Below are 10820 nucleotides of genomic sequence, written 5' to 3'. Positions count from 1 at the left end.
TATTATTTTTTTGTAATGTTCTTGGTATTTTTTATATTAGAGAGAGAGAGAGAGAGAGAGAGAGAGAGAGAGAGAGAGAGAGAGAGAGAGAGAGAGAGAGAGAGAGAGAGAGATCAAAAGAAAAGAAAAGCAGGAAAGGAAGGAAGGAAGGAAGGAAGAGGAGAGGCAAAAGATGTAGAGAAAGACAGAAGAGGGGAGACAAGGGAGACGTCTGGAAATGCAGGCCTTGGTCGAGTCCTTCCCTCACTCCCCTCAACTCCCCTCACAATTTATAACAAGAACTTATGGTAAGAGACGGAGATGGGGGCGCAGGGGAGAGATGAGGGGAAGTGTGAGGGGAAGAGAGGGGATGCTACAGCACGTTAGAGAGAAAATGAGGGGTGTTTGGTTAGATATGGGGAGGATAGATGAGGGGAGACAAGTGTGAGAGGTTAGCACGTTACAATTAAGACTTAGAGAGGGGTTAATGCAAGATGGGGGTGAGGGGAGAGGAGGAGGGGAGTGAGGGATGCTGTGTGTTTGAGGGGAAAGGGTGTTGTGTTGGGGAGAGGGGAGAGGATGGGGCGAGAAGAGATTTTTCTTTAGCGGTGCCCTGTGTTGGGGAGAGGGAAGAGGATGAGGGGAGTAAGGGATGCACTGTGTTTGAGGGGAGAGAATGTCCTTCTTTAGGGTTCGTGGTGAGTGTCCTGTGCTGGGGTGAGGGGTGAGGTGTACAGGGGACAAGTGAGGGGCATACCTGTGTAACTAGAACCTCTCAGTTTTCACGGTTTCAGCTTTAATCCCCAAAGATCTCAGGTAACATTTCACACGTTGGGATTATTTAATTAAATTCTATATCTGGCTCGGCGCTCCCTTGTTCCGGGTTAAATGTTTGGGCTGGATGATAAAATTCTTAAAATCCATACAAACTTCAATTAAACTGGAATGTTTTATTTGTATCCTCTTTAAAACGAAGAGAGAGAGAGAGAGAGAGAGAGAGAGAGAGAGAGAGAGAGAGAGAGAGAGAGAGAGAGAGAGAGAGAGAGATTAACGAAAAGATACTAAGAAAGAATTATTTAAGCATCTTTTTGTGTTTTACGACGAAAGGAAAACCAAGATACACTTAGCGGCGACATAAATAATACATTTTCATTACTCGTACGTGGGGAGTCTTCGGGAGAGGCTTCGTGTCAGGCGGGCAAGGGAGACAGAGGAGACCATGTGCGTGTCAGAGCAGCGTGGAGAGCCTTAACACCTGGCACGTAAGGGTCAGGATGGCGAGACACCCTGACACGTGTGCGGGAGAGAAGCTGCCGTCCACTGCTTTCCCCTCCACCTCACACTCCCCCAGCCTCACGTGTTGCCACTCCTCCACCCAGGGCTCACGGTCTTCAGTTGGTGCATGTTGGTGGTGGTGGTTGTGCTGGTGGTGTTGAGTCGTGATGAGGCTTGTGTCGGGAGCAAATAATGGCAGGAGGAAATCGACCCGCTGGCATCCACCTCCAGTTTGGGGTCGTGGAGCATCTCTTGCATCAGTAGCGTTAGTGCTGTTACAGTGTGCGGTAGTGTGTTACCGGTCTCCGCCGTGGGTGTTAAACAGACACTTGCCAGGACGCGATTACTCCTTCAAGAGGGAGACAGAACACAAGTCGTGGATTTTAAGTTCCCTAAGTGGGTGTGGCGTCTAGTTAGCGCGTCACAGTGAGCGTGGATGCCTCACACACGCTTAATTTGAGTTATCACATAAAAGTACCATTAATTAATATACGGTGGAGGGAAAAAAGAGAGAGAAAAAATATTAGACCCACAGCTGGGGGAAATTACTGAATCAAGGATGTGGTGGAGTGGATGTGTGGATGCCTAGAGTGGGCTCCAACCAAGCTGTGGAAGGTCTATTGGCACTGAACTGTGGAGTGAATACGAGTTAACACGAGGTGAGGAGTGGAAACCTGAGTGACTTCGAAGACATGAGGAGGCAGAGGAAATACAGTTAGCGGCAAGGTGACAGTGACCGCTGCGTGGAGGAAATAGCGCTGAGTGACCATGAGGCACGAGACCCTGGGAATGTCCTATCATGTCTCGCGAGGACAGGAAGACAAAGGACGCCATTAATCTCCCATAAAGTAAAGAGAAGAGAGAGAGAGGGAGGGAGAGAGGAATAAGAAGAAAAGAAAGGAAAATTAGCACATGTTATATCCACACTAAACTGAGGACCTGAGAGAGAGAGAGAGAGGAAAACAAGTGATAAAATGAAACTGACCTAAGATAACTGAAAATCGAGAAAAAAATAAATAAATAACGAGAAATCCGGTTTCCCTTTGATTCTCTGACGTATTTCCCTCGACGAGCATTGTGAGAGAGAGTCCCCGATGTGAGAGAGAGCGTTGTGAGAGGCAGGGAGAGGTGGGAGAGGGCTTCCTTCTGGACCCGGAGCTCGCAACAACACCACCACCACCACCTCCTCCTCCTCCTCCTCCTCCTCCTCCGTCAGCGTCGTCAGAATGGGAAACCAACACTCAGAATTTAAGCAAAGTCGCTCTCTGCCCAACTCTCCACACATCAAGCGGTGAGAGAGAGAGAGAGAGAGAGAGAGAGAGAGAGAGAGAGAGAGAGAGAGAGAGAGAGAATTTTGTAATACTGTGATCAATAATTTAGCTGTCTATCTGTGTGTGTGTGTGTGTGTGTGTGTGTGTGTGTGTGTGTCTGACTCTTGGTATATAAAAACAAGTCTTCCCGCCAGACGTACTAATAAATTCTGTTTTAATAATTGCCTATCCTAGCTTTGAAAATTTAACCTGTTGAGAGAGAGAGAGAGAGAGAGAGAGAGAGAGAGTCCAAAACACTTGTAACTTTAAGGCAGGTGAATCGGAACTCAAATGAAGCCGAACCGTCGCCAGCACGAAGCTCGCAAGTGGAACAATGAAGCAGTCTATTCGAAACACCTAAAGCGAATCCTATTTACCGGGATTTGAAACTTTGAATCGCTTTTGATCCTTCTTTTGGGGCGTTTGAAGCTGTTCTTTGCGCCTGGCAGGGGGTGAGGTGGGTAGGGGAGGAAAGGGGAGTTCCAGTAGCCCTCTCCTACCTCTCCCTCCCTCTCCCACCTCTCCCCATCTCTCCCATAAGTCTGTAGTCTCCTTTCCCAGCCAATATTCAGGGTTTTCACATTCATTATTCACGACTTTGCGCGGAAAGAGGTTTTCAAGTGGCCTTTTGGGAGTGTTGCTGTTAGTAGTAGTAGTAGTTGTTGTTGTAGTAGTAGTAGTAGTAGTAGTAGTAGTTTATCATTATATTTTCTTTCTGTATACATAGACCTAAATTCATCTTTCCATTTATGTATTTTATTTATTTATTTATTTATTTTCCTTTTTTTTTTTTTTTCGTTTAGACCAGAGAAGCTTTATTTAGTAGTAGTAGTAGTAGTAGTAGTAGTAGTTTAGCTAGACCTGAATTCATCCTTTCATTTATCTATTTTATTTATTTACTCGTTTTGTTTTTTTTAGAAGAGAGAAGCTTTTTTTTTTTTAACATGTGCACTTAACATTGCTCAATGCTCCCCAGGATGAGGTTTTATTGCATACCTCATCCTCTCATCTCTTTTTTTATCCATCTCTATCTTATTTTTCAAAGTCATCCTGTACTTATGTGCTTGTTAATGCAGCTTATCGGGTCCTTATCAGATGCTGGCGATGACACTCACCTTTTTGTTGTGTCTTTTAATGGTTTTCTTTAGTATTTTATGTAGGTTTTTATATACTGCTTCTTTGGACGTGTTTTTATTTTATATATATTTTCTATCATAATATAACCCACTCGTTGGAAGAGTATAGATGTAAATAAAATATTGCTAAGTACAGAAAAACATTAGGAAGAAGAAAGAAAAGATTGCAAATAAATGAGGAGATAGGTTTTTTTTTTTTCCGTAGGGTTCTGTGTGTGTGTGTGTGTGTGTGTGTGTGTGTGTGTGTGTGTGTGTGTGTGTGTGTGTGTGTGTGTGTGTGTGTGCCTTAATAGCTATACTTATATATTCCTTTTCATAATTACCAGGCAGTCAGTCTGAGGAGGAAAAAAAGTAAGAATAATACATTAAAGTTTTCTAAGAAGCACTCGAGTGACCTGTGTGTGTGTGTGTGTGTGTGTGTGTGTGTGTGTGTGTGCGTGTGTGGAGCAGATACAAAAGGTTTATGAAGCGATGTCGCCACTGAAATCAATAGTGGATGCCTGCTGTGTGTACTAACTGTTACACACACACACACACACACAAACACACACACACACGCAGGAGGGCATGACAAGACGTTATTCTGTTGGAGTTGAGGAATGTAGAAGGATGAAGAAAAGGTAGAAAAGAAGTAGAAGGAAAGAGAGGGAAAACGGAATGGTGACTAGCTTACATTCTTCCTCCCTCCACCGTGTTAGAGAGAGAGAGAGAGAGAGAGAGAGAGAGAGAGAACAAGTAAAAAAAAAAAAATTCCTCGTTTAAGATTCATATTTTATTTACCTTCACCTGTCAGTAACTTCACAGACACAGGCATCTATTTGCAGCACACATACAAAGATCAAAGATACATCTCTTGTAAATATACTTAGATATGTATAGATTCATTATACCTAAGCCTATAAAAGAGTAGAAGCTTTCACTAACGTTAAATATTTACCTACATATATTAAGATTGCAGCTAACTAATATATCATAAATCAACGTTACCTGTCTCTAATTAAGGCCGAGCGACAGGTAAGTAAACACCTGTCGGGAAATAAAGCAAACATATAGAGGAGAAAATTTGGTGACTTGCACAATTACGGCTGTTTGTACACGACTGGCGGATCAGGTGACTCGCCAGGTGTTCATTACCGTGTGTTTACCTGGGTCAGCTGGGCGGGCGTCAGCTGATGAGGCAGATGTCGGCTGTGTATGTGTGTTTGTATGCGTGTGTGTTGCGGACTCAGGTGTTAAGTGTGTTAGTGTTCATTAAATGTTTCAGCTCTTCTACTTCATTCTATTATATCTTTTATTGCACTTTTTTTTCTCTTTTATGTTTTCTTTGTTTGGGTTTTTATATATTTATACTTCATGTGGGTTTTCTCGTCACATCCAGCCACCAACATTCCTATTGCTACTTTTTACCCAAGCGTTCGTCGCACCAAGTATACGAATAAAAACATACCAGTGGGTAACAGTAGGAAATACCTCTTTGGTGGGAAAGCTGAGGCAGGATTTTGTATAGGAAATGACGGCAAGCATGAACAGGAGTCCTTTATTGTGTGTGTGTGTGTGTGGGGGGGGGGGGGGACGGGAAGCACAGGAAGGGGGGGGATGGGGGGATGATGTTTACTGCAGTACTCGCTAAAGCCTTAAATTATTTGTTTGTCTGGTGTCCGGCACAAACAACACCATCCTGATTGAAACTCGTTGTGGTGATGAGTGTTCTGCGGTTTACTAATCTTCCAATCGTCCATTACAGCGGAACTGCAATTTTTCCCTCCCTCTCTCCTTCTCTTAACCTGGGGAATTCCCTTTTGCTGTGTAAATACTTATGTCCTTCTCTATAATACACTAATAACCTAATGTGTTATCAGTGGCATTGCCTTTACCGCTATCTCACGGGCGATTAGAAAGAGCTAATAGTGACGGCTTTCCCTGATAGCCTGAGATAAGATGCAGATAGCCAAGAGAGGTAGTCTTAACTGATAACACCAAATATATCACTAAACGACCAGCGATTAAAACTTTTAAGACGCAGGAAGCGGTTTGGTCGACGATACATTGAAATAACATGTTTTGAATGGTCGGCGCTGGTGGGTGTTTGGTGACGCCAGGTAGGAAGTGTTGGTAGCGAGGGACTCAGGTGTGTTGAGTGTACACAGTGTGCCGTGAACCAAAACACTGGAGGGCGCCTGACACACTCAAGGATCGCTGCCCTGTCGAGAGGGTTCTTCTGTAACACCTGTCTCTCTCTCTCTGTCTCTGGCTCCCACTGCAAACTTCCACCGAATGACTGATGTTTCTTGTGGGTTCCTTTGCTTTGTTGGATAAGATAGAAAAGTTAGATATTTCACTTTTAAACGTTGATCTTAGTAGTACGGTTTTATTTTACTCGTGGTTTTACATTAAAGAATAATCGCTGTGTTATTTTACTGTTTATAAAGGAATTTTTTGAAACAGAAAAAAGAAGCGTGATTTTAAAATGATTTGAACTAGTGAAGTCTAATATTATAGTCTTTTCTGGTAGTATTTTGTGATTGAGGGAGAAGCAATCAGTGCTGTTTGACTGTATGTTAATTACACTTAGTTAAAAAAAATACAAAAATTCCTCCTCTGACTTATTTGATAAATGTACAAGTTTCCATGTGCTTTCAGGCAGTTTGTGATAGTAGAGAAAACTCTCCTATTTTACTGTCATTTCTCTCCATTGTCTAACAGAGGTAACACCAAACACAACATTACTTTACCAGCCAATGAGAGAAAACGTGGCCGATAACAGAACCTCATCTGCTCCTGGTGAAAAATATCGTATCGAACATCAGGTAAGGTCGACACCTGTATAGCGGAAAACACTTGTGAATACCGGTCTTGTGGCAGCTGTCTGTCTCTCCATCCGCCTGTCCAGCCTTCCCGTCCCTCCTGCTCCTGTCCCTGTCTGTCCCGTTCTTTCTTCCCGTCTCAATCTCTTCCTTTCCCCTCTCTCTCTCTCTTTCTCTCCGTGTGAAGTTCAATAGGTCAATAGTGCTGATCTTTTTCTTCTCCTCACCTCCTGCTGCCTTAGTCGATACGTTTCTCTCTCTCTCTCTCTCTCTCTCTCTCTCTCTCTCTCTCTCTCTCTCTCTCCTCTCTCTGGAATTCTTATTCTTTCCACTTTTAACAGTTTCCTCTGGTGCTTTTTCCTCCGTCCCCTCCTCTCTCCCTCTCCCTCTCTCTCTCCCTCTCTTTCTCTCTCTCCCCTTTGCAGTACCGTTGCCCAGTCAGCCAGGCGTGTAAATGCTGGTTTTCATTATCATCTTTAATACATCGTTAGTGCTCTTTTTATTGCTGGTCGAGGCTGGCTGCTAATAACGCTGGTAACACTCCGCCTCCTCTCAATTGGCAATACTGTTTTATGTTTTTTCTTTCTTTCTTCTTTTTTTTATTTATTTTTTATTCCGTGAAGATTCAAAGCAGCGTGTAGTTTGTCAGTCTGGGTTAGGTTATCGTTGATTTTTTTCTTTTTTTTTTTTTTCGTCTGGTTTCGAAAGTGTCCGAGTCAGTTTGTTTTGTTTCATTGGTATGTTTGATTCTCTCTCTCTCTCTCTCTCTCTCTCTCTCTCTCTCTCTCTCTCTCCGTTCGGTGTTTGCCTTTTTGTTTGCTTGTAACACACTGTTCAGTCACTCATTATATAGTCATTCTCCACTCTCTCTCTCTCTCTCTCTCTCTCTCTCTCTCTCTCTCTCTCTCTCTCTCTCTCGGCAGATGCTAATGAAGGGGAACCAATACCTTCCCTTCGTCAGACAGCTCTTCGTCACCCACTCAGTAAAGGCGAGGGTGAAACAAAGGTAATCTGTTTCCTTCCCCTCCCGTGATTGTGAATTCTGGAGAAGGCAAAGAAGAACGAAGGAAAGGGAAGGAGTTGAAGGAGGGCGTTACTTTCCTTCTTCTTTCCTTCTTCATTGTCAGTGGTTTCTTCCTTCAGTTTCTTCCTTTGTCTTATAAAATGGGAGGAAGAGAAGCGCAGGTAGTGAAAGAAGGAAGGAAGGAAGATTTGAAAGAAGACGTTATTTGTGTTTTCACTTTCTTCCTTCACTCCTCACTCCTTCAGCCTCCTTAGATGCTCCTCACTCACTGGAAGGAAGGAAGTGCTGGGAGGAGTGAAGGAAAGCTGAAGGAATGCTACCTGTCATTTTAATCTCCTTAATTTCTTACTCCTTCTGTCTCTTTTAAAATGGAAGGAAGTGAGATTGAAGGAAGAGTAAGATGTAACTTGTCCCCTATACTCTTCATCTTGTACTCGTACTACTCTCTCCCCCGTTCTTCCCGTCATTTCCAGGTGTCCCTCTCACCAGGTGGCCGCCCTTCTCCCCACTCACCTGGTCAAAGGATGCAGGGTGAGGGGAAGGGACGTGGGAGAGGGAGGGTGAAGGAAAGCCGTATTGAATGATAGTGAAAAAGTGTTTAGTTTAGGAGCGGAAGCGGCGAGACCTGAGTGGTTAAGTGAGAGAGAGAGAGAGAGAGAGAGAGAGAGAGAGAGAGAGAGAGAGAGAGAGAGAGAGAGAGAGAGAGAGAGAGAAGAGAGAGAGAGAGAGAGAGTTGGAGAGATAGACTGACTGCATAATTTTTGCATGCCTAAAAAGACCACGATTTAAATTTATAAAGCTGCCTTGCATGTTTCCATTATCCATGCGCGTTCCATTCACACACACACACACACACACACAGCACACACACACACACACACACACACACACACACACACAGCACGATAAGGGAGGAAGAGGTGACCATCCACATCCTGTTTACGAGAAAGGGAAACACACACACACACACACACACACACACACACACATCATTACTGGTCAGCCGCGCCTCGCTCTATAATGAAGCCACTTTCCACCTGATCATGACACAACCTGCTCTCAAAACCTGCCTGTTTATGCCCCGGGGGAAAAACAGTGTTGTCTCAAACGAATAAAAAGACCTTTGGTGTTTATTTGATATTTGATATTTTGAACACATGTAGATTTTGAGTTTACTGATAGAGAGAGAGAGAGAGAGAGAGAGAGAGAGAGGGAGAGAGAGAGAGAGAGAGAGAGAGAGAGAGAGAGAGAGAGAGAGAGAGAGAGAGAGAGAGAGAGAGAGAGAGAGAGAGAGAGAGAGAGAGAGAGGTGTTGCATGTAAGAGTAGAACAAGATATTAGACTGATGGAGAGAGATGGAACAGGGAAGGGAGAGGAGAAATGTCCAGAGTGAAAGAGGAGACGGAAAAAAGAATGGAGCAAGAAAGAGGAAGAGAAGAGAGGGAAGAGAAAACACAGAACGAAGCAGAGGAGTGGAAGAAGAGAGAGAGAGAGAGAGAGAGAAAGGATGACTTGAAGGGAAATGAATAGCATAAGAGAAGAGAACAGTGAGGAGAAGGGGAAATTGGTGAGGCGAGAAGGGGAGGGAAAAGGGGAGGGAAGGACATGACTAAACAGATGACGAGAAAGGAGGAGAGGACAAGGGAGGGAAGGAAAAGAGGAGTGGTACTAGTTGTCTCTGTTCACTCGTATCATACCCTTTATGGAGACTAGATCGGTTAGTCACAAGTATAGAGGCAGTGGTGGTTGTAAGGACGGTGGTAGTGGCGGTGACAGTGGTAGTGTATTTATAAGCTAAGTCAAATTTTGCAGGTTAGTTCGGTCAGACACAAGGGGAGAAGCAGTGGCGATGGTAGTGGTGGTGTTAGTGGTAGTAGTGGTGTTAGTGGTAGCTTACACACACACTACCTTTGACTCATAAATTAGCCTCCAGAGTGGTAATTTTTCATCCTGTATCGAAGCATCAATCAAAGTGAACGCAACCCGCACTGCAGCGTCTGATCACAGGTGCCCTTCACCATGCACCCGCGCCGTGTCGATGCGGGAGTGAAGGGAGGGTCGGGATGCGCATCTCCACCCACCAGACTTTTTTGAGGCGAATTATGTAGGATGGCAGAGGGAAATAAACAACAAGAGGGGCTTGAATCCTCTCCTAAGCTTGATTGAAGTAAACTATGCGAACTGTAGGGATTAAACACTTCTTCACACTATCTCCCCGTAGAATCCAGCACTAATTTACACGAGTTGCTAGTACAGTGTAACGCTACTTCACACTATGAATAAAAGATACAAACATAACCAAGTACTATTCACCCCAGCTTCCAATAGAATCTAATACTGCACCAACTGCCAATACAAACACTACACTAACAATGACAACCCAACACTAACAAGCAGAACCGAACACTCATACGCAAACTACCTATCAGATCTAGCACCGTAGGACCACAAGGGCACATCCAACATAACTTTTCTTCCCTCTATGTCCCTGTACCCCTCTCTGCCCCTCCCCTGTGAAGATAAGACCCAGTGGACCCCCCCTGTCATTCCCACACCCTACCGCTTTGCCCCTGCCGCCCACCCCCCACGCACGCCCGGAGGAGTCACAGCCTTGCCTCTGCCATAAACAGCCCCGCCCTTGCAATATTCATAGCGCAGGGACAAGTGAGAGTGCGTGCAAGGGCGAGGCAGATTAAGGAAGGCGATTTTTGTAAGCTCTTAATTTCGTTGACGTCAGAGTGCGAGCCGCGTCAGTGTGTGAATAGATAAATGCGAGGAGTGAGGTTGCTACCCCCGCTAGTCCCTGAATCTGAATGGTAATTGTAGCTAGAATAATAATTAGAGTTATGTTGGTGATTGTGTTGATGGTGCTAGCGATGTGGTGGTGGTGGTAGTAAGTAGTAGTAGTAGTAGTAGTAGTAGTAGTAGTAGTAGTAATCTTTAGACATTATATCATGTAATGTATCTGGCATTTAAGAGAGGAGAGAGAGAGAGAGAGAGAGAGGAGAGAGAGAGAGAGAGAGAGAGAGAGAGAGAGAGAGAGTATTAGGAGAATCTTCAACCCTGAAGGTGAGGAGGAAGAATATTTGACCTCCTCTCCACGCCTCGGGAGAAGAAGAGGAGGAAGAGGACGAGGAGGAGGAGGAGGAGAAGCAGGAGGAGGAGGAGGAGGAGGAGGAAAGGGGTCATGTAGGAGCTGCATCGTTTGTTCCGCATGACTTCATCTCCTCCACTTTTAGGGGGAGAGGGGGAGAGGAGAGAGAAGAGAAGAGAAGAGAAGAGAAAGAGAGAAA

The 10820-nt window shown here is 44.5% G+C and overlaps 1 long non-coding RNA gene across 1 annotated transcript in view; it reads left to right on the top strand.

Annotated features, from left to right (window-relative positions):
- The first annotated feature begins 578 nt into the window (after positions 1-578).
- Positions 579-10820, top strand: part of LOC135090967 (uncharacterized) — a 77372-nt gene continuing 67130 nt past the window's right edge. Inside the window, exon 1 of the long non-coding RNA XR_010262221.1 lies at positions 579-2545. This is a non-coding gene — a long non-coding RNA (uncharacterized LOC135090967). The remainder of the gene's footprint in view (positions 2546-10820) is intronic.

This window comes from Scylla paramamosain, chromosome 36 (genome assembly GCF_035594125.1).
Source record: "Scylla paramamosain isolate STU-SP2022 chromosome 36, ASM3559412v1, whole genome shotgun sequence".
Lineage (NCBI taxonomy): Eukaryota > Metazoa > Arthropoda > Malacostraca > Decapoda > Portunidae > Scylla > Scylla paramamosain.
Note: the sequence above shows the minus strand (reverse complement) of the source record. Positions and strands in the feature narration are given on the sequence as shown.